This window comes from Callithrix jacchus, chromosome 5 (assembly GCF_049354715.1).
Source record: "Callithrix jacchus isolate 240 chromosome 5, calJac240_pri, whole genome shotgun sequence".
In the NCBI taxonomy this organism is placed as follows: Eukaryota; Metazoa; Chordata; class Mammalia; order Primates; family Cebidae; genus Callithrix; species Callithrix jacchus.
The window spans coordinates 4,699,024-4,717,491 of NC_133506.1; the positions used below are offsets into that span (position 1 = coordinate 4,699,024).

Consider the following 18,468-nt stretch of genomic DNA (forward strand, 5'->3'; position numbering starts at 1 on the left):
AGCTCCTCTGCCAGTATTTACTAAGCACCTGTAGTGTGCTAGATACTATGTCAGACTGCAGGCATCAAACAACTGAAGCATGCTGAGCCAGGTGAGTGCTCCAGGAAAACTGCTTTGGCAGCAGCATGTGGGGTAGATGGGAGTAGGAAGAGATGAAGTTGGGAAAGCTTAGAACATTGTACTAGATCAAGTCAGAGGGGTAAATTGTGGCACAAGCCAGTATCGGAGGAGATGGAGAGTTGAGAGACTAGGTGCAGGGGAATTCTAGGAGCAATAGTCTGTGCTTGGCAACTGTCTGTATATGGAGGACAGAAGGAGGAGTTTGAGATGAACTTCAGGATCCCATTTATGCAGAAATCAAAACTCCACCCCATAATATATTTATATATTTTTAATAAGTATATGAAGTAGCCTGGTGTATTATTCCATTCTCACACTGCTATAAAGAACTGCCCAAGCCAGGCATGGTGACTCATGCCTGTAATCCCAGCACTTTGGGAGGCTGAGACGGGTGGATCACTTAAGGTCAGGAGTTCGAGACCAGCCTGGCCAACATGACAGAATCCCATCTCTACTAAAGCTACAAAAACTAGCTGGGCATGATGGAGCATGCCTGTAGTTCCAGCTACTTGGGAGGCTGAGGCAGGAACGTTGCTTGAACTCAGGAGGCAGAAGTTGCAGAAAGCCTAGATTGTGCCACTATACTCCAGCCTGGATGATGAAGCAACACTCTGTCTCAAAAAAAAAAAAAAAGAACTATCCAAGACTTGGTTATTCTTTTATTTATTTTTGCTGATGGTACATGAAATAATTTTTTTTAAATTTACTTTAAGTTCTGGGATACATGTGCTGAACATGGAGGTTTGTTACGTAGGTATATATGTGCCATGGTGGTTTGCTGTATCTGTCAACCCATCATCTAGGTTTTAAGCCTGCATGCACTAGGTGTTTGTCCTAATGCTCTCCCTCCCCTTTTCCCTCACCTCCCCACAAGGCTGGTGTGTGATGTTCCCCTCCCTGTGGTCCATATGTTCTCATTGTTCAACTCCCACTTATGAGCGAGAACATGCGGTGTTTGTTTTCTGTCCCTGTGTCAGTTTGCTAGGGATGATGGTTTCCAGCTTCATCCATGTCCCTGCAAAGGACATGAACTCATTCGTTTTTTTTATGGCCTCATAGTATTCCATGGTATATGTGCCACATTTTCTTTATCCAGTCTATCATTGATGGGCATTTGGGTTGGTTCCAAGTCTTTGCTATTGTAAATAGTGCTGCAGTAAACATACAGGTGGATGTGTCTTTATAGTAGAGTGATTTATAATCCTTTGGATACATACCCAGTAATGGGATTGCTGGGTCAAATGGTATTTCTGGTTCTAGATCCCTGAGGAATTGCCACACTGTCTTCCACAATAGTTGAACTAATTCACTCTCCCACCAACAGTGTAAAAGCATTCCTATTTCTCTGCATCCTCGCCAGCATCTGTTGTTTTCAGACTTTTTAATGATCGCCATTCTAACTGGCGTGAGATGGTATCTCATTGTGGTTTTGATTTGCATTTCTCTAATGACCAGTGATGATGAGCTTTTTTTCACGTTTCTTGGCCACATAAATATCTTCATTTGAGAAGTATCTGTTCATATCCTTTGCCCACTTTTTGATGTTTTTTTTTTTTTTTTTTCCTTGAGACAGAGTCTTGCTCTCTTGCCCAGGCTGGAGTACAGTGGCATGATATTGGCTCACTGCAACCTCTGCCTCCTGGGTTCAAGCAATTCTCCTGCCTCAGCCTCCTGAGTATGTGGGACTTCAGGCGTGTGCCACCACACCTGGCTAATTTTTTAGTTGAGACAGGGTTTCTCCATGTGGGTGAAACCATTTTCTTTCTCAGACACAGTGTGAAAGGGAAAAAGCCAGTTATCCAAATAAAGTCTTAAAGGGAGTTAACAAAGTTTTTACGTCTAAGCTCTTGGAATCCCAAGAAGAGATCCAGGAGATATGTTTTGCATGACAAGTATAATAGGAGCAACAAAACTGGTAGAAAACTTTATTGAAAATGCTTGATCAAGCTCATACCCTCATTTTTACCTGTTCTAAAAAGAAACGAAGCTAATAGCCCTGCTACCTCTGCCCAGGCACCTACCTAGACATAGCAAAAATAACAGAAAGTGGAGAAAGAAAAAGTAAGGTATGAAAACTCTAGATATGGCCCCAGAGAAGGCTGGGGAAGGACCTGGTTATCAAGAAAGAACTGATTGAGTTTGGCTCCTTTGGTGTAAGCTACCATCACATGACCTGACCCAAGCTCCAGAAAGTATAAAAAAATCACAGGATTAATGTTTTCAGTTCAAAGCCAAGAAAAGGTCAGATTGGATTAAAGCAAAACCAAAAGAGCACTCACAGGGTACTTTTCCCCTAGTGTCTGTGACTGTCTTTGAAAGAAAATAAAGGCCTCAAACCATCCAAGGGAATCTAAGCCTTTAGAAATCCCAAGCAAAAGGAAGGAGGGAACTAGAAACTTCCCAGACTGCCATGATTGTCTCAGCAAGCCTGGCAAGCTTCCCCTGGTCTCCCTCTCCAGCCTTACAGCTTCAGCTTCTTGGTCCTTGGCTTTCCTTCACTGGAGCCTCCTGCCCCTGTGCATGTTAGGGCTCTCTATTTTATTCCACATGCTATCAAATCATAACATTTTAAGCTTCTCTCTAATTTGGAAACTAGGTTGTAAGCCAAGGTCAGAGGAAGAGTTGAGTTGCCAGAGGGAACCAGATGGGCTCAAACTACCATTCTCATAAGTGACTCACCAGGGAGCCAGATGCAGTGTCCTCTCCCTTATCTTGTGTCTCATGAAGGAAAGAGAGGAATAGCTTCACCTCTGGCACTGATCAGACACCAGTACTCGCTAGAAATTCCACCAGCAGAATGGAGGCAGGTTTATAGTGTTAAAGGAGGAAGTACAAACTAACTTTTACAGTTTCTTTTACTTTAAACAAAGTTATTTTCTTTTCCCCTCATCACCCCACATACTGGTGATCATGTCCTTAATATACATTTGAATTCTAATCATCGTAGCTAATACCTGTTGAGCTCTCATCAGACTCTACTCTGAACACTTGACATGTGTTAACCCTTTGCAATAGGTATTATTATATTATCCCTGTGGAGGCAGAGTGAAGTTAAACAGTCACTTGCTCAGGGTCACAGAGTTAGTAAGTCTCCAAACCAAGACATCAGAGCCTGTATCTTATTAATATTTTTAAAACATGCAGAATAGTTGGAATAATCATACAATAATCAACTATATGTCTATGTAAATATTAATACCTTACCTTATTTCATCTTTCTGCATGCATGCATATATTTATTTTTGCTGAACCATGTAAAAATTGAACACATCATGACACTTCTCCCCAAAACATTTCTGTACGCAGCTGCCCAAAATAAGAACATTCTCCTATATACTATAATATTATCATCACATTCAGGTAATTAACAATTCCCTAACATCATCTAATATCTAGTCTATCTTCAAAATTTTCTAGTTGTCCCCCAAAACATCCTTTATACATGTTTTTTTCCAACCCAAAACCCAATCAAGACTCTCCTATTTCCTTCAGTTATCGCTTCTTTTTAGTCCAGAATAGTTTCCCCCTTTTTCTTTTTCATGACACTGACATTTTGAATAGACTCAGATCAGCTTTCTTAAAAGACCATAGTACATTCTGGTTTGTCTTACTGCTTCCTCATGGTGTCATTTAACTTGTTCCTCTGCTCTTTCATTTCCTAAAAACCAAAAGTCAGATCTAAAGGCTTCATTAAGGGTAACTTTTCGGGTAAGAATGCTTCAGAGTTGATAATGTGAACTTTGTACTGCATCATGCCAAGCAATGTGTCATGTCAGGTTATTCCACTGTGAGTGATAAGAGTTGGATTACTTAGCTAAGGTGGTGACTAACAGAATACTCCTTTGTAGAGAGATATTTTTCCCTTTGCTATTAGCAAGAATCTAGAGGGTGGGGACTGGGGAGTAATGTTTTGGCACAATGCAAATGCAAATACATTGTTCTCTAAAAACCATTCACCCAGTGATTTTAGCATCCATGTGGCAGGGAAATAATGGGTAGCAAAGGGCAGTTCCAGCCAGGTTCGGTGGTTCACACTAGTAATCCCAGCACTTTGGGAGGCCGAGGAGGACAGATCACCTGAGGTCGGGGGTTCAAGATCAGAAAATACTTTTCTCCCTAATGCTATAGAGACTTGGGGAAAGGAAGATAATTATAAATTTCTCTTCTTTCTTAATATAGTTAGGCTTTTTCTGAAGCAGTCTGAGAACTTTTATTTCCCTAAATATTTTCTATATATTAGCAACAATGTGACTTCTGGGATATTGTAATGCGAGTTGAATTTTTCAGGTTGAGGGTGCACATAACCCTTGGAGCACATCTGGCCCACAGATATGGTTCATCTGACCCTGGTGTTTGATTTTTTGTTTGAAGTTAGTAGTCAGCATTTTTAAAATTCATGTGAACATTTTGTATTTCTGGCTTGTGAGGAATTATAAGATCTGTCTCCTTTAGACAGAGCATACGCTCTTCAGATTGCCATAGTCCGTATGTTTCATTTCTCTCAGCTTCACTTGTTTGTTACCTGTCTGGTCCCCTGTAGGAGTGGGGTGTGTGTGTGTGTGTGTGTGTGTGTCCACTAAAAGGTCTAGAAACAATGACCAACCCAGTATGAATGAACATTCTTGGTGCCCAAATTATGATCTTGAAATACCATTTGCTCATTTAGAGAAACTGGGATTTCTTAGGGAAATGGGAAATGGCTAATTCTAGGTTTTAGGGCAGGAAATGTATAGGATAATCCTGGACTGTTGTGATAACAGATAACATGAAAGTTTCTCAAAGTCTACTGGAGTCATCTTGAAAGGACTTAGGATCTAACTTGAAAAGGCTCCCACTGACCAAAGATGGATAATTTGAGTTTCTTTTTTTTTTTTTTTCCTGTCTGCTCATACCCAATCTTGTTAAGATAATATGAGTTCGATAGGGTGAGAATTGCAATAGATTAAAACTCATAAATGGGCCAGGCACGGTGACTCAAGCCTGTAATCCCAGCACTTTGGGAGGCTGAGGTGGGTGGATCGAGAGGTCAAGATATCAAGACCATCCTGGTCAACATGGTGAAACCCCGTCTCTACTAAAAATACAAAAAAAAAAAAAAAATTAGCTGGGCAAGGTGGCGCGTGCCTGTGATCCCAGCTACTCAGGAGGCTGAGGCAGGAGAATTGCCTAAACCCAGGAGGCGGAGGTTGCGGCGAGCCGAGATCGCGCCATTGCACTCCAGGCTGAGCAACAAGAGCGAAATTCCGTCTCAATAAAAATAAATAAATAAATTAATTAATTAAAATAAAAAACTCATAAATATATTTAAATCCATGAATTCATAATGTTACTAAAAAGAAAATCTACTTGGCTAAATTAGGAGAACTGATAAATCAATTCATTGTCTTGAAAACGGGATAAATAAAAGGAAAAAAAGTAAGTAGCTGTCCTGCCTTTCTTGTACCACTAGATTACCATAAAGTAGGTGACAGAAATATCTCTTTACAAAGTTAGTCCAGCTTACGAATAAAAATAAAATGATAGGACAGCATAATGTTACAACCCCTTTTGGTCTAAGTATCGACTGAGCATCGATAACTACTAACATCAAAAACAAAAGTCAAGCCTCCTGAGAAAAAGAACGTATCACCACCAAGTTTTGCCAAAAGGATGAAACGCAAAATTGATTAAGCCTCTGGATATAGCTGCAATTTGCAAGAAATACTGAAAACAAGATATATAATTAGAAAGTCCGATTATGGGAAGTTACATGGGTTAAATGTCCTAGATTCTGCAACATAGGAATTGTAAGAAGAAAAAAAAGATATGGGCAGGAGTAGGATGGATTAGAGGAGCTGTAAATTAGGAGACGTCAAAATTGTATCAAAAATTTTAAAAACAGGCAAGATGTAAACTATAAGAAGGGATGCACATGTAAGTGAAAACCCATAAAGAAATGCAAGGAGGTGATTATTATCAAAGCTAGGGTAGTGGTTACTTTGGAAGGAGAGGGATTGTGGTTGGATCAGGGAACATGGAGGAACTTGGGGAATGCCTAGAAAGTTCTTTCTCTTGACATGGGTAGAGGTTATAAGGATGTTCACCTTATAATCATTCACTAAGCTTTCTATTTGTTGTATGTGATTTCCTGCATTTTGTGTTTGTAATAAAATGGTTTAAAAAATAGATAGATTTTGCTTTTCCTCCCTGGCGCTGCCGAGGTCACATGTGTGAGGCCTCTCCATGGCTGCTGCAGATGTTACCGCCATGCCCTCTTGCCTCCTACCTGCTGGCTGCCCTTGGGGGTAACCCCTCCCCCAGCGCCAAGGACATCAAGAAGATCCTGGGCAGCATGGGCATTGAGGCGGACGACGACCGGCTCAACAAGGTTATTAGCGAGCTGAACAGAAGGAACATTGAGGACGTGATTGCCCAGGGTGTTGGCAAGCTTGCCAGCCTAACTGCCGGTGGGGCTGTGGCCATCTCTGCTGCCCCAGGCTCTGCAGCTCCTGGGCGGATCACCTGCTGGTTCCACCCCTGCTGCAGCAGAGCAGAAGAAAGATGAGAAGGAGGAGTCATCTGAAGAGTCAGACAGTGACATTGGATTTGGTCTCTTTGATTAAACTCTTGCTCCCTACAACTAAAGCCTTTTACACATCAAAATAATAATAATAATAATAGATAGATAGATAGATTTTTTAGGGCATCATTCTTCCAACCTTTCTACTTACATACATACATACATTTTTGTTGTTGTTTTTTGAGATGGAGTCTTGCTGTGTTGCCCAGGCTGGAAGACAGTGGCACAATCTTGGCTCACTGCAACCTCCACCTCCCAGGTTCAACTGATTCTCCTGCCTCAGCCTCCCGAGTAGTTGGGATTACAGGTGCCACCACCACACCTGGCTAATATTTGTATTTTTAATAAAGACGGGGTTTCACCACATTGGCCAAGCTGGTCTTAAACTCCTGATCTCAGGTGATCCACTTGCCTTGGCCTCCTGAAGTGCTGGGATTATAGCCCCCAGCCCTTACATACATTTTTCTTTTCTTTTTTTTTTTTTTTTTTTTTTTTTTTTTTGAGACAGTCTCACTCTGTTGCCCAGGCTGGAGTGCAGTGGCGTGGCTCACTGCAACTTCCACCCACCTAGTTCAAGCAATTCCCCTGCCTCAGCCTCCTGAGTAGCTGGGATTACAGGCACGTGCCACCACGCCTGGCTAACTTTTTTTGTGTTTTTTTAAGAGATAGGCCATTCTGGTCTCGAACTCCTGACCTCAGGCAATCTGCCCTCCTTGGCCTCGCAAAGTGCTGAGATAACAGGCGTGAGCCACCACGCCCAGCCTTACATTTTTCATACTTATGTTTTAAGTCAGCATTTGCTGTGGAGCAAAAGAGGTAAGAAGAAAGTTCACCTATTCACTAGGAAATTTGCAGTGTGAACCTTGTCGAAGTCAAATAAAATACAGAGACAAATCTCTAATGTTTTATTTGGAAAGTTGCAATTTGAAGCGTCACACAGACTGTGTGGTCTTCGGTATGTCTAGAGAATAAACAGAGGGTTAGGAGTTTTATTAGAAAAAGAAATAGTATGTATTGCTTTGTAAGAAAGCTCATTGACACTACGCAAGGTTTTGAGAGCTTGCAATCTCTGATTGTTGAGTGACAGTGGTAGGTTAATGTAGTCTTAGAGTCACAGCAGGCCTTTTCAGCAGCTGGGCTTATGGAAAATCTAATTCTTGGAGCAGGTGCTTTGTGCCCTGAGTGCTCTTTCCCCCACCCCTGATTTAGTTGGACATGACATGAATGACCCAATTTATATAATCAACTTTTACAACCTCAAGATTAAGTGTGGCTCTAGTGTTTATAAGCAACAAGCCATCAGAGGATTGCTGGAGCTTCTTCTTTACGAATTTTAGGTGTGCCTCTGTATGTAACTAGGGTCGTCCTGAAAGATTAAGTGCAAATTCCATTTTCATAAATAGATGCAGTACATACTTCAAATTACGTTATCATTTCAGGGCCCTGTTCCCCAAGGCAAACCTTGACTCCAAGACCATGTCTTCAAAACAGAATTACGCTTAAAATTTATTACACATCTTGTAATCACAAGTTTGCCAAAAAAAAAAAAAAAAAAAAAAAAATCCAGTCTAACATTGACAACACTTTAGGTTGAATAAAACACTGAGAAAAATGGTAGCAAATAGAAACTTGGTACTAATGGGATCTGGGATTTGCAGAGTATGTGTTAGGACTCTCCTAAGAAAACAGCATTAACAGCCTACTTGATTCAGTTCTTGATGGCCTTGTTTTATTCCCCGGCCACATTACTTGTTTTTAAATATACATTTATTACTTGTTTTTAAATATCATTAGTAGGGTGGAATGGGAAGACAAAACAATATTTTTACTTTAGAGGGTACTTTTTTTTCTCTCCTGGGCTTTCTTCCTCTTTTTTTTTTTTCCTCCCTCTTCTTTGCTAAATGGCAGTCTTTTTCAGGAGGAAGATCAAGATGATCAGAGTATTAACTCAGAATGTAAATACCTTCTTCACTGAATTTATCTGTGGATGCCTTCTCTTTGTTGAATTCTTTTCTTTTTTTTTGAGACAAAGTCTCACTCTGTCACCCAGGCTGGAGTGCAATGGCGTGATCTCCGCTCACTGCAACCTCCACCTCCCAAGTTCAAGGCTGCCTCAGCCTCCCGAGTAGCTGGGATTACAGTTGCCTGCCACCAATGCCCAGCTAATTTTTGTATTTTTAGTAGACACAGGGTTTCACCATGTTGGCCAGGCTGGTCTCCAACTTCTGACCTCAAGTGATCCGCCCTCTTCAGCCTCCCAAAGTGCTGGGATTACAGGCATGAGCCACCATGGCCAGCCTTGAATTATTTTCCATCCACAGAAATTTACCATTCTCTTGAAACTTTATTTTTCTAGATCAGCGCTATCAGTAGAACGTTTTGTGACTGTGGAAATGTTATGTATCTGTATTCTCAATGCAGAAGACACAAGCCACATATGGCTATCAGGCATTTTAAATGTGCTAGTAGGACTGAGGAACTGAATTTTAAATTGTAGTTAATTTATCCTTTAAATTAGAATAGCCACATGTGGCTAGGGGACAGTACCTTTGTAAGGAGAGGTCAGAGTAGAGCTTTGTGTATAAAGCTTAGAGAGGGGGCCATAGTGTCGGTCAAATTCCTCTTACCTAATGTCTGTTAACAATAATGCCATCTCCAGCTTAAAACTCTTCGCTGACTTCCATTATTCTTAAAGTCTTTAGCATGGAGTTATGATGTCTATAATTTATTTAAAAATACTTCTTCATGGACCATCTGATAGTATATATGTGCCAGTAAGTTTCAGCCTCAACTTCGGGGGCAGTGAGTTAACCTTTAATGAAGCATCCACCCTCCATCATGGTCACCAGCTTTACATCTGCAAGGCTGCACTCTCTGGGGGGCTGCCGTCAGTACTACAATCTCTATAGTTTGATCAACGCCTTTACTAATTAGCATAGTGACTGTCAGAAGCAGCTTGGATTTTTTTTTTTTTTTTGAGACTGGTGACAGGGGTGAGGAGTGTCTCATTCTCTGTTGCCCAGGCTGGAGTGTAATGGTCACTGCAACCACTGTATCTCCCAGGCTTAAGCAATCCTCCTGTCTCAGCTTCCCAAGTAGCTGGGACTACAGGCACGTGCCACCATGCTTGGCTAATTTTTGTAGAGACAGGGTTTTGCCATGTTGCCCAGGCTGGTCTCAATCTCCTGGACTCAAGTGATCTACTCACCTTGTCCTCCCAAAGTGCTGGGATTGCAGGCTTGAGCCATTGCACCTGGCCAGTTTTTACTGGTGAGATTAGTGTCTTACTAATTAACAAAATGAATATTAGAAGTAGGCACTCTTTGGTAAAATTGAAGTATTCAAAAGCAGGATTGGGCTGGCCGTGGTGGCTTATGAGCAACAGAGCAAGACCCTATCTCTGCAAAAAATGAAAAAATTAGCCAGGCATGGTAGCATGTGCCTGTAGTTCCAGCTACTTGGGAGGCTGAGGTGGGAGGATTATTGGAGCCCAGGATTTAGGGGCTGTAGTGAATTAAGATTGTGTCACTGCACCTGTCTGGGTAAAAGAGTGAGACCCTGAAATATTCCTGTGTTTGCATGAAGAAGGAAGACGGATCTAGCAGGGCCTGTAACTTCTTCCCTTGGAGATGGCACCTGAGGTATAATTCCTCAATGATCCTTTGGCCTTTGGTTAGGATTTCTCGTTGCCTGATGTGACTCCAAGGGCAACAGAACCCTGCCTCTGGGATATTGTCAGTTCTACCGTGAGTAAACCTTGTTCATAAGTGGTGGCTGGACAACTAGCAGCAGAAAGAGCTGGGGCTTAATGGAGCTTCTAGAATAATTTGTGTGAACTGCTTTGTGCCTGGCTCACTAATGAATACCTGTTCAATAGATGTCTTTAGGTGTGCTAGAATTTGGTCTGGAACTTGTTTTCTTTGCCACAAGATTGTAGAAGAAGCACTAAGACTCATCTACCTGAAACATTTTCTCAACTGTTAAAGAGCCTATGAGGTATATATGACCAAAATGGCTTCGCTCCTGCTTGACTTGGTTGTTCTCTACCTCTCAAGGCTTATCTTGTCCCAGTTACTCCTCAACCTCAAACCACACGCAGACCTTCCCTCTTCCTCCAGCGTGGCAAGTTCTGTCCCACTTCAGGTCGCATACCCATGATGTCCCATCTGCCTTGAATGCACTTCTGCTTTATAATAATATTTGCATAGTTTAAAGGATAATAAAGAAACACTGTGTTCCACTACCCTGCCTAACGTAACATTTCTAGTGCTTTGGAAGCCCTGTGAGCCCCCCTTTACATTGCAATTCTTCCCTCTACCTCAGAGGTTATGACTACCCTGAATTTGTTATTATTTATGTATTTTAAAAAGCATATAATGATGGGGGTTTTGCCACGTTGCCCCGGCTGGTCTTTAACTCCTGGGCTCAAGTGATCCACTCACTTCAGTTTCTCAAAGTGCTGGGATTACAGGCATGAGCCACCATGCCCACCTCTTCTAAATTTTTTGTTAACCATTCTTTTGCTTTTCTTGAAAGTGTTACCACATATGTATGGCTCGCTAAACAGTATATTAAATCTTACATCTTCCCAACATTTTGTAGTGAAAAATTTCAAAGAAAGAACAAATACAAACACTCATATACCTACAACTTATGTTCTACCATTAACGTGTTACCATATTTGCTTTATCATATATCCATCTATCCATCAATCTTATTTTTTATACATTTCAAAGTAAATTGCAGATGTTATACATATCCTTGTGAATAATTCAGCATAAGCATCAACTGGAGTTCATTATTTATTTACAGTCTTTTCATCTTAGGTAGAATTTATATACCATGAAGTGCACAATTTTTTTTTTTTTTTTTTTTTTTTTGAGACAGAGTCTCACTCTGTCACCCAGGCTGGAGTGCGGTGGTGTGATCTCGGCTCACTGCAACCTCTGCCTCCTGGGTTCAAGCAATTCTCCTGCCTCAGCCTCCTGAGCAGCTGGGATTGCAGGGGCCCACCACCATGCCCAGCTAATTTTTTGTATTTTTAGTAGAGACGGGATTTCACCATGTTAGCCAGGATGGACTCAATCTCCTGACCTCGTAATTTGCCCGCATCAGCCTTCCAAAGTGCTGGGATTACAGGCATGAGCCATCAGGCCGCCTGGCCACAAATCTTAATACGAACATCTGTATAATCCAAATTCCTATCAAAATACAGTTTCCTCAGGTCCTTTCTCCATTGATTCCCACTCCTATTCCCTCAGAGATAACTATTCTGAATATTGTTCTAACCGTAGATTAGTTTGACTTATTCTAAAACATCATATAAATGGAATGAAATAAAAGGACTATTTTGTATAAGGCTTCCTTCCACCAGCTTGTTTTTGAGATATATCCATGTTGTTGCATGCATTCCTTTTTATTGCTGGGTGGTTTTTGTGTGTGCAACGTTTTGTTTACCCATTCTCCTATGGATGGAAACTTGGTCCATTTCCAGTTTTTGTCTGTTGTAAATAGACTACTATGAACATTTTGGTACAGGTCTTTTTGTGGACTTACGTTTTTGTTTCTCTTGATCAGTACCTAGCAGTAGAATTAGGCAAGTGTATATTTAGCTTTGCTGGAATCTGCTAGACAGTTTTTCAAGATGTGTGCACCATTTTGCACCCCTCAACCCAATATGAGAGTCTAGTTGCCACACATCTTCACCAACACTTGATGATATCAATCTTTTTAATGTTGGCAATTCTGAGAGTATATCATTGTGAAGTTCTGCTTGTTTTTTGTTTATTTTGCTTTGTTTTTGAGAATTCAAACTTGTATTGACTAATAAAATATCGTTAAAATTTAGAAAATAAAAATTGACTCAGCTAGAAGAAATTGATAAATCATTGTAATTAGTTTTAACAAATCTATCAAAGTAAGATTAAACTGCCAAAAAAATTAATAATTATATAAATGATTTGAACATCACAATTAAGCTTTATTTAATGTAGATTAGAGGCAAAGGGCTGATTTTTTTTATACTGGCCTTATAGAATGCTCTAATTTTTTAAATTACATGTTTATTTTTTTAATCAACTGTGTGACAAATGGTTTTATCTCCATTTTTAAAAGCTTTTTATTTTGAATTAATTTTAGACCTACAGAAAAGTTGCAGAAATAGCCCAGAGTTTCTGGTATCCCTTACCCCACTTCCACTAATGTTAACATTTTACATAACCATACTACTGTTTTTAAGAACAAAAAAATTAACATTTATGCAACATTATTAACTAAATGACAGACCTTATTAGGATTTTGCATTTTCTACTTAGGCAATTTTTGTTTGTTTCAGAATCATATTTAGGTCCCACATTGCATTTGGTGGTTTTATCTCCTTAGGCTCTCCTAGTCTGAGACGGTTCCTGAGTCTTCTCTTGTGAAGTTATTTTTGTCAAATGTGCCTCCATTTAGATATTCATAATTTTCTCATGACTAAAGTTACACGTTTTTGGCAGAAATACATATTGTGTCCTCAGTGCACTGTATTGAGTGGTTCATGATATTGCCATATCTTCTCAATGGTAATTTTTACCTTGATTGCTTGGTGACGTTAGTTTCTGTTAGGTTTCTCCACTGTAAAGGTTTTTGTTCTGTTTTTGAGACAGGGTCTCACTCCATCATCCAAGTTGGAGTGCTGTGGCTCAATCATGGCTCACTGCAGCCTCAACCTCCTTGGCTCAAGCAGTCTTCTTGCCTCAGCCTGCCAAGTAGTTGGGATTACAGGCAAGCACCACCACGCCCAGCTAATTTTTTAATTTTTAGTTAGCCAGGCTGGTCTTGAACTCCTGAATTCCAGTGATCCACCTGCCTCAGTCTCCCAAAGTGCTGGGATTAAAGCGTGAGCCACCATGCCTGGCCTGTTTTTCGTAATTACTTGTATTAGTTCTTTTCTTCTGCCACGTTAACTCTTCGGTGCAGTTGTGTTATAATTTGTAATATAGTTAGGTTCATTTGTTAGTGTTTATATTCATTTTGGATTCTCTCCACATCTTGGTTGATTTTGATTATTTGGGGAGGGGGAAGTGAAGGGAATGTAAAATATTACCGTGGTTCTAAAGCTGTTCAAAAAGACAGAGCAGTATTACTCTCTCATCATTCTTGCTATCCTGTTCTTCTAGTCCTTCCCCTCTCACCCTAGGTAATTACAGCCTTCCCTTGGTATTTGTGGTGGATTGCTTGCAAGACCTCCTGCAGGAACCAAAGTCTCAGGATGTTCAAGTCCCTAATATAAAATGGCATAGTATTTGCATATAGCCTACGCATACCCTCTCCTATGCTTTAAGTCATCTCCAGATTACTTGTAATGCTTAACACAATGTAAACAATAGGTAAATCGTTCTTATATATATTGTTCAGAGAATAATGATAAGAAAAACATCTCTACATATTCATTACAGACACAGTTTTTTTTTTTTTTTTGGATTATTTCCTATCCTTAGTTAATTGACCCCATAGATGTGGAACCCATGGATATGGAGGACTGTCTTCTCTTTAGTTTCTGGCTTATTCTTTCTGTATTCATACCAATGAATAGATACATGTATATTCATTCTTTTTCTTTTCTTTCTTTCTTTCTTTTTTTGTTTTGTTTGAGATGGAGTTTCACTCTTGTCACCTAGGCTGGAGTGCAATGGTGTGATCTTGGCTCACTGCAACCTCTGCCTCCCGGATTCAAGCAATTTTCTTGCCTCAGCCTCCTGAGTAACCGGAATTAGAGGCACCTGCCACCACACCCAGCTAATTCTTGTATTTTTAGTAGAGACGGGGTTTTACCATATTGGCCAGACTGGTCTCAAACTCCTGAGCTCAGGTGATTTGCTCACCTCTTATGTACCTTTCTTATATGAAGGGTAGCATACTGTAGATATTGTGTGCTTTCCTTTTTTCCACTTAACATAATTTCCTGGAAATTCCTTCATATTGGTATAGATAGAGTAGAGATTGTCCTTATTCTTTTTTACAGCTGCATAGTACTTCATTGCGTGGACATGCTATATAGTTTATTCAGCCTCTCTCCAGTGTATGGGAATTTAGATTGCTCACTATATTTTGCAATTACAAGTAATGCTTCAGTGGGTAACCTTGTCTATATCCAAAATTTCAGTGGGTAACCCAAAATTTTCATATTGTTGGAGGTATATCTTCAAGATAGATTTCTAGGAAGTGGAATTATCGAAGTATGTATGCAGTTACGTTTTATTTTGATTTTTTGAGACAGGGTCTCACTCTGAAGCCCAGGCTGGAGTGCAGTGGCATAGTCACTGCTCACTGAAGCCTTGACCTCCTGGGCTCAAGTGATCTTCTCACCTCAGCCTTTCTGGTAGCTGGGACTATAGGTGTATACCACCATACGTGGCTAATTTTTGTATTTTTTGTTGAGATGGGATTTTGCCATGTTGCCCAGGCTGGTCTTGAACTCCTGGATTCAAGCGATCCACCTGCCTCATTCTCCCAAAGTGCTGGGATTACAGGCATGAGCCACCCCATGCCAGGCATTTTTTGTTTGTTTGAGACAGGGTCTCTTGCCCAGTCCCCCAGGCTGGAGTGCAGTGGCACAGTCACTGCTGAGCTTTTTTCCACATCAGAGTTAAAGACAAGTTCACCATGCTTTTTTCTAGTACTATACTTTATCGTTAAAAATACATTTGGATCCCTAACCTATTTAGAGTTTATTCTTGAGAATGGCGTGAGAGATAGGTCTAATTTAATCTTTTCCAAATAGTTACTAGTTGTTCTAGGATCATTGATTAAAAAGTCCATTTTTATTATAGTGATATGCCACCACTGTCATATACTAAATTGCCATATGTATTTTGGTCTAGTGCTGGACTTTCCGTTTTATTCTACTAGTCTACTTCTCTATTAATGAACCAGTATTATGCTGTTTTAATTCAAGGTTTTATATTTCAGTGTCCGATAAGGCTAGTCCCCCTTCATGATTTTTTTTAATCAATGTTTTCTTAGCTATTCTTGCATATTTGTTTTTCCATATGATCTTTTTTTTTTTTTTTTTTTTTTGAGACAGAGTGTCGCTCTTGCTACCCAGGCTGGAGTGGTGCAATGGCGCAATCTCGGCTCAACGCAACCTCCGCCTCCTGGGTTCAGGCAATTCTCCTGCCTCAGCCTCCTGAGTAGCTGGGATTACAGGCACGCGCCACCATGCCCAGCTAATTTTTTTTTTTTTTTTTTTTTTTTGGTAGAGACAGGGTTTCACCATGTTGACCAGGATGGTCTAGATTTCTTGACCTTGTGATCCACCCGCCTCAGCCTCCCAAAGTGCTGGGATTACAGGCATGAGCCACCACGCCTGGCCCATATGATCTTTTAATCTACAAAAAGTGGCTTGTTGGCATTTTTTTTTTTCTTTGAGACTGTCTTGCTTTGTTGCCCAGGCTGAAATGCAGTGGTGCAATCTTGGCTGCAACCTCTAATTCCCAGGCTCAAGCTATCCCATTTTAGCCTCCAGAGTAGCTGAGACTACAGACATGTGCAACCATGCCCTCCTAATTTTTGTATTTTTTGTAGAGATGGGGTTTCACCATGTTGCTCAGGCTGGTCTCAAACTCTGAAGATCAAGTGATCCACCATCCTATGGTTCCCAAAATGCTGGGATTAAAGACGTGAGCTGTCACACGTGGCCCAGTTTTCTATTTTCTCATGATTTAGTTTTTTCTCTAATTTTTTATTTCATGATTTCAGAAAAAATGAATGAGTACTATAATAAATACCTTTTTAAAGATTCTTGAGTTATCATTTTGCTGTATTATGTGTATCTATGTAAATCTATTGATTTTTCTTTTTTTCCCCTGAATTATTTGCTTGGAAGTTACAGACAAGACATATCAACCCTAATTCAGCAGGTAACTCTTAAGAACTAGGCATTCTCTATATAACCACAGTACTGTTTCACCCCTAGAAATTTAATCTTGATAGAATAATATTATCCAATATATTCTCTCCAAATTCAAACTTCCCAATTTATATGTGATCTTTACAGGATTTGGGGGAAGGGATGGGGTTCAGGATATATTACATTTCATTGTCATGTCCTCTGATTTCCACCTTTTTTTAGTTACACAGTCATTTTTAGTAAATCATTTAAATTATATTTTTCATAGAATGTCTCAATTTCACCTGTTTTAAATACATTGGCATAAGTTTTTTTTTTGATCCACTGCTAAGAGTCGTAGGCATAAGTTTTTAAATATCTTCTTCTCCCTGATGCATCTATAATTATATCCTCTTTTACACTCCTAATGTTGGTGATTCACCTCTCTTTTTTTATTATTCTTATCCGAAACCCATCCATAACATTAGTCATTTCTAAGAACTAGCTTTTGGTTCTGTTGATTTCTTATATTGTACCTATATTTTCTATTTTCACAAATTCTGTTCTTTTATTATTTTCTTCCTTCTTTTGGGGTTGATTCTGTTGTTCTAATATCTTAAAATGGGTGTTTGGCTTATTTATATTCAATGTTCTATTCCAAAGTAAATTTCTAAAGCTGTACTTTTTCCTCAGAGTATTGTTTTATCTACATTACACAAATAGTGATAAGAGGTATTTTCTAGCATAATCATTTCTCTTTGACTCCTAGGTTATTTGGAAAAGAGTTTAAATTTTTCTAATAAAATTAAAGAGGTTTATTATACAGTATGGTTATTGTATATTATACAATATGGTTATATATTAACAATATTTAGTTAATAATATATTGTATGCTTGAAAATTACTAAGAAAATAGATTTTAAGTGCTCTCACAGCAAATAAGTGATACGTATGTGAGGTCAGCAGTTTTTTTCTAATTTAGGTTATCTTTTCATTAATAATTTATACTAATTGCATTATAATCAGAGATTGGAGTCTGTATGATAAAGATTCCTTGAAGTCAGCCGGGTTTGGTGGCTCATGCCTGTAATCCCAGCACTTTGGGAGGCCGAGGCAGGTGGATCACGAGGTCAGGAGATCAAGACCATCCTGGCCAACACATTGAAACCCCATCTCTACTAAAAATATAAAAATCAGCTGGGTGTGGTGACATGCACCTGTAGTCCCAGCCACTCAGGAGGCTGAGGCAGGAGAATTGCTTGAACCCTGGAGGCAGATGTTGTAGTGAGCCAAGATCATGCCACTGTACTCCAGCCTGGGTAACAGAGTGAGACTCCATCTCAAAAAAAAAAAAAAAACAAAAAGACTCCTTGAACTCAGTGTGGCTTTATGGCCTAAGTATGTGATGTTTTCATAAATACCCCCAAATGCTTGAAATGAATGTGAATTACTCAGTTCTTAGGTGCACTGTTCTATGTAAGTATGAGATCTTATGCGATTAAACTTACTCAATGTACTTCATTTTTCCTGCTTGATCTATCAGTTATGCACTGGTGATGGATTTGTCTATTTTTCCTTTGTAGCTCAATCCACTCTTGTTTTATATATTTTGAGACTATTATTAGGGAGATGTAAGTTTAGAACTGTTGTATTTTTCCAATGAATGGAACCTTTTATCTTTACTGGACTATTTTTATCTCCGCAATACTTCTTTATCTGGTAATAGTGTAACCAAACTAGCATTCTTTGCTTAATGTTTCTCTGGCGTATCTGAAAAAGTCCTTTGATTTTCAGCTTTTCTGAGTCTTATATTTTAAGGTATATCTCTTGTAAATAGCATGTAGCTTCATAACTGATTTTTTTTTTTCCTGACATGATTTTTTAAAATTATTTTATTTTTGAGATAGATTCTCACTTT

At 39.6% G+C, this 18,468-nt stretch overlaps 1 protein-coding gene and 1 pseudogene across 5 annotated transcripts in view; both read left to right on the top strand.

Moving 5' to 3' along the window:
- The window catches only part of PIGU (phosphatidylinositol glycan anchor biosynthesis class U), a 104,005-nt gene that overhangs the window by 57,871 nt on the left and 27,666 nt on the right, over positions 1-18,468 (top strand). The gene's annotated exons all lie outside the window — the stretch shown is intronic.
- LOC144582432 (large ribosomal subunit protein P2 pseudogene) lies at positions 6,177-6,856 on the top strand (annotated as a pseudogene).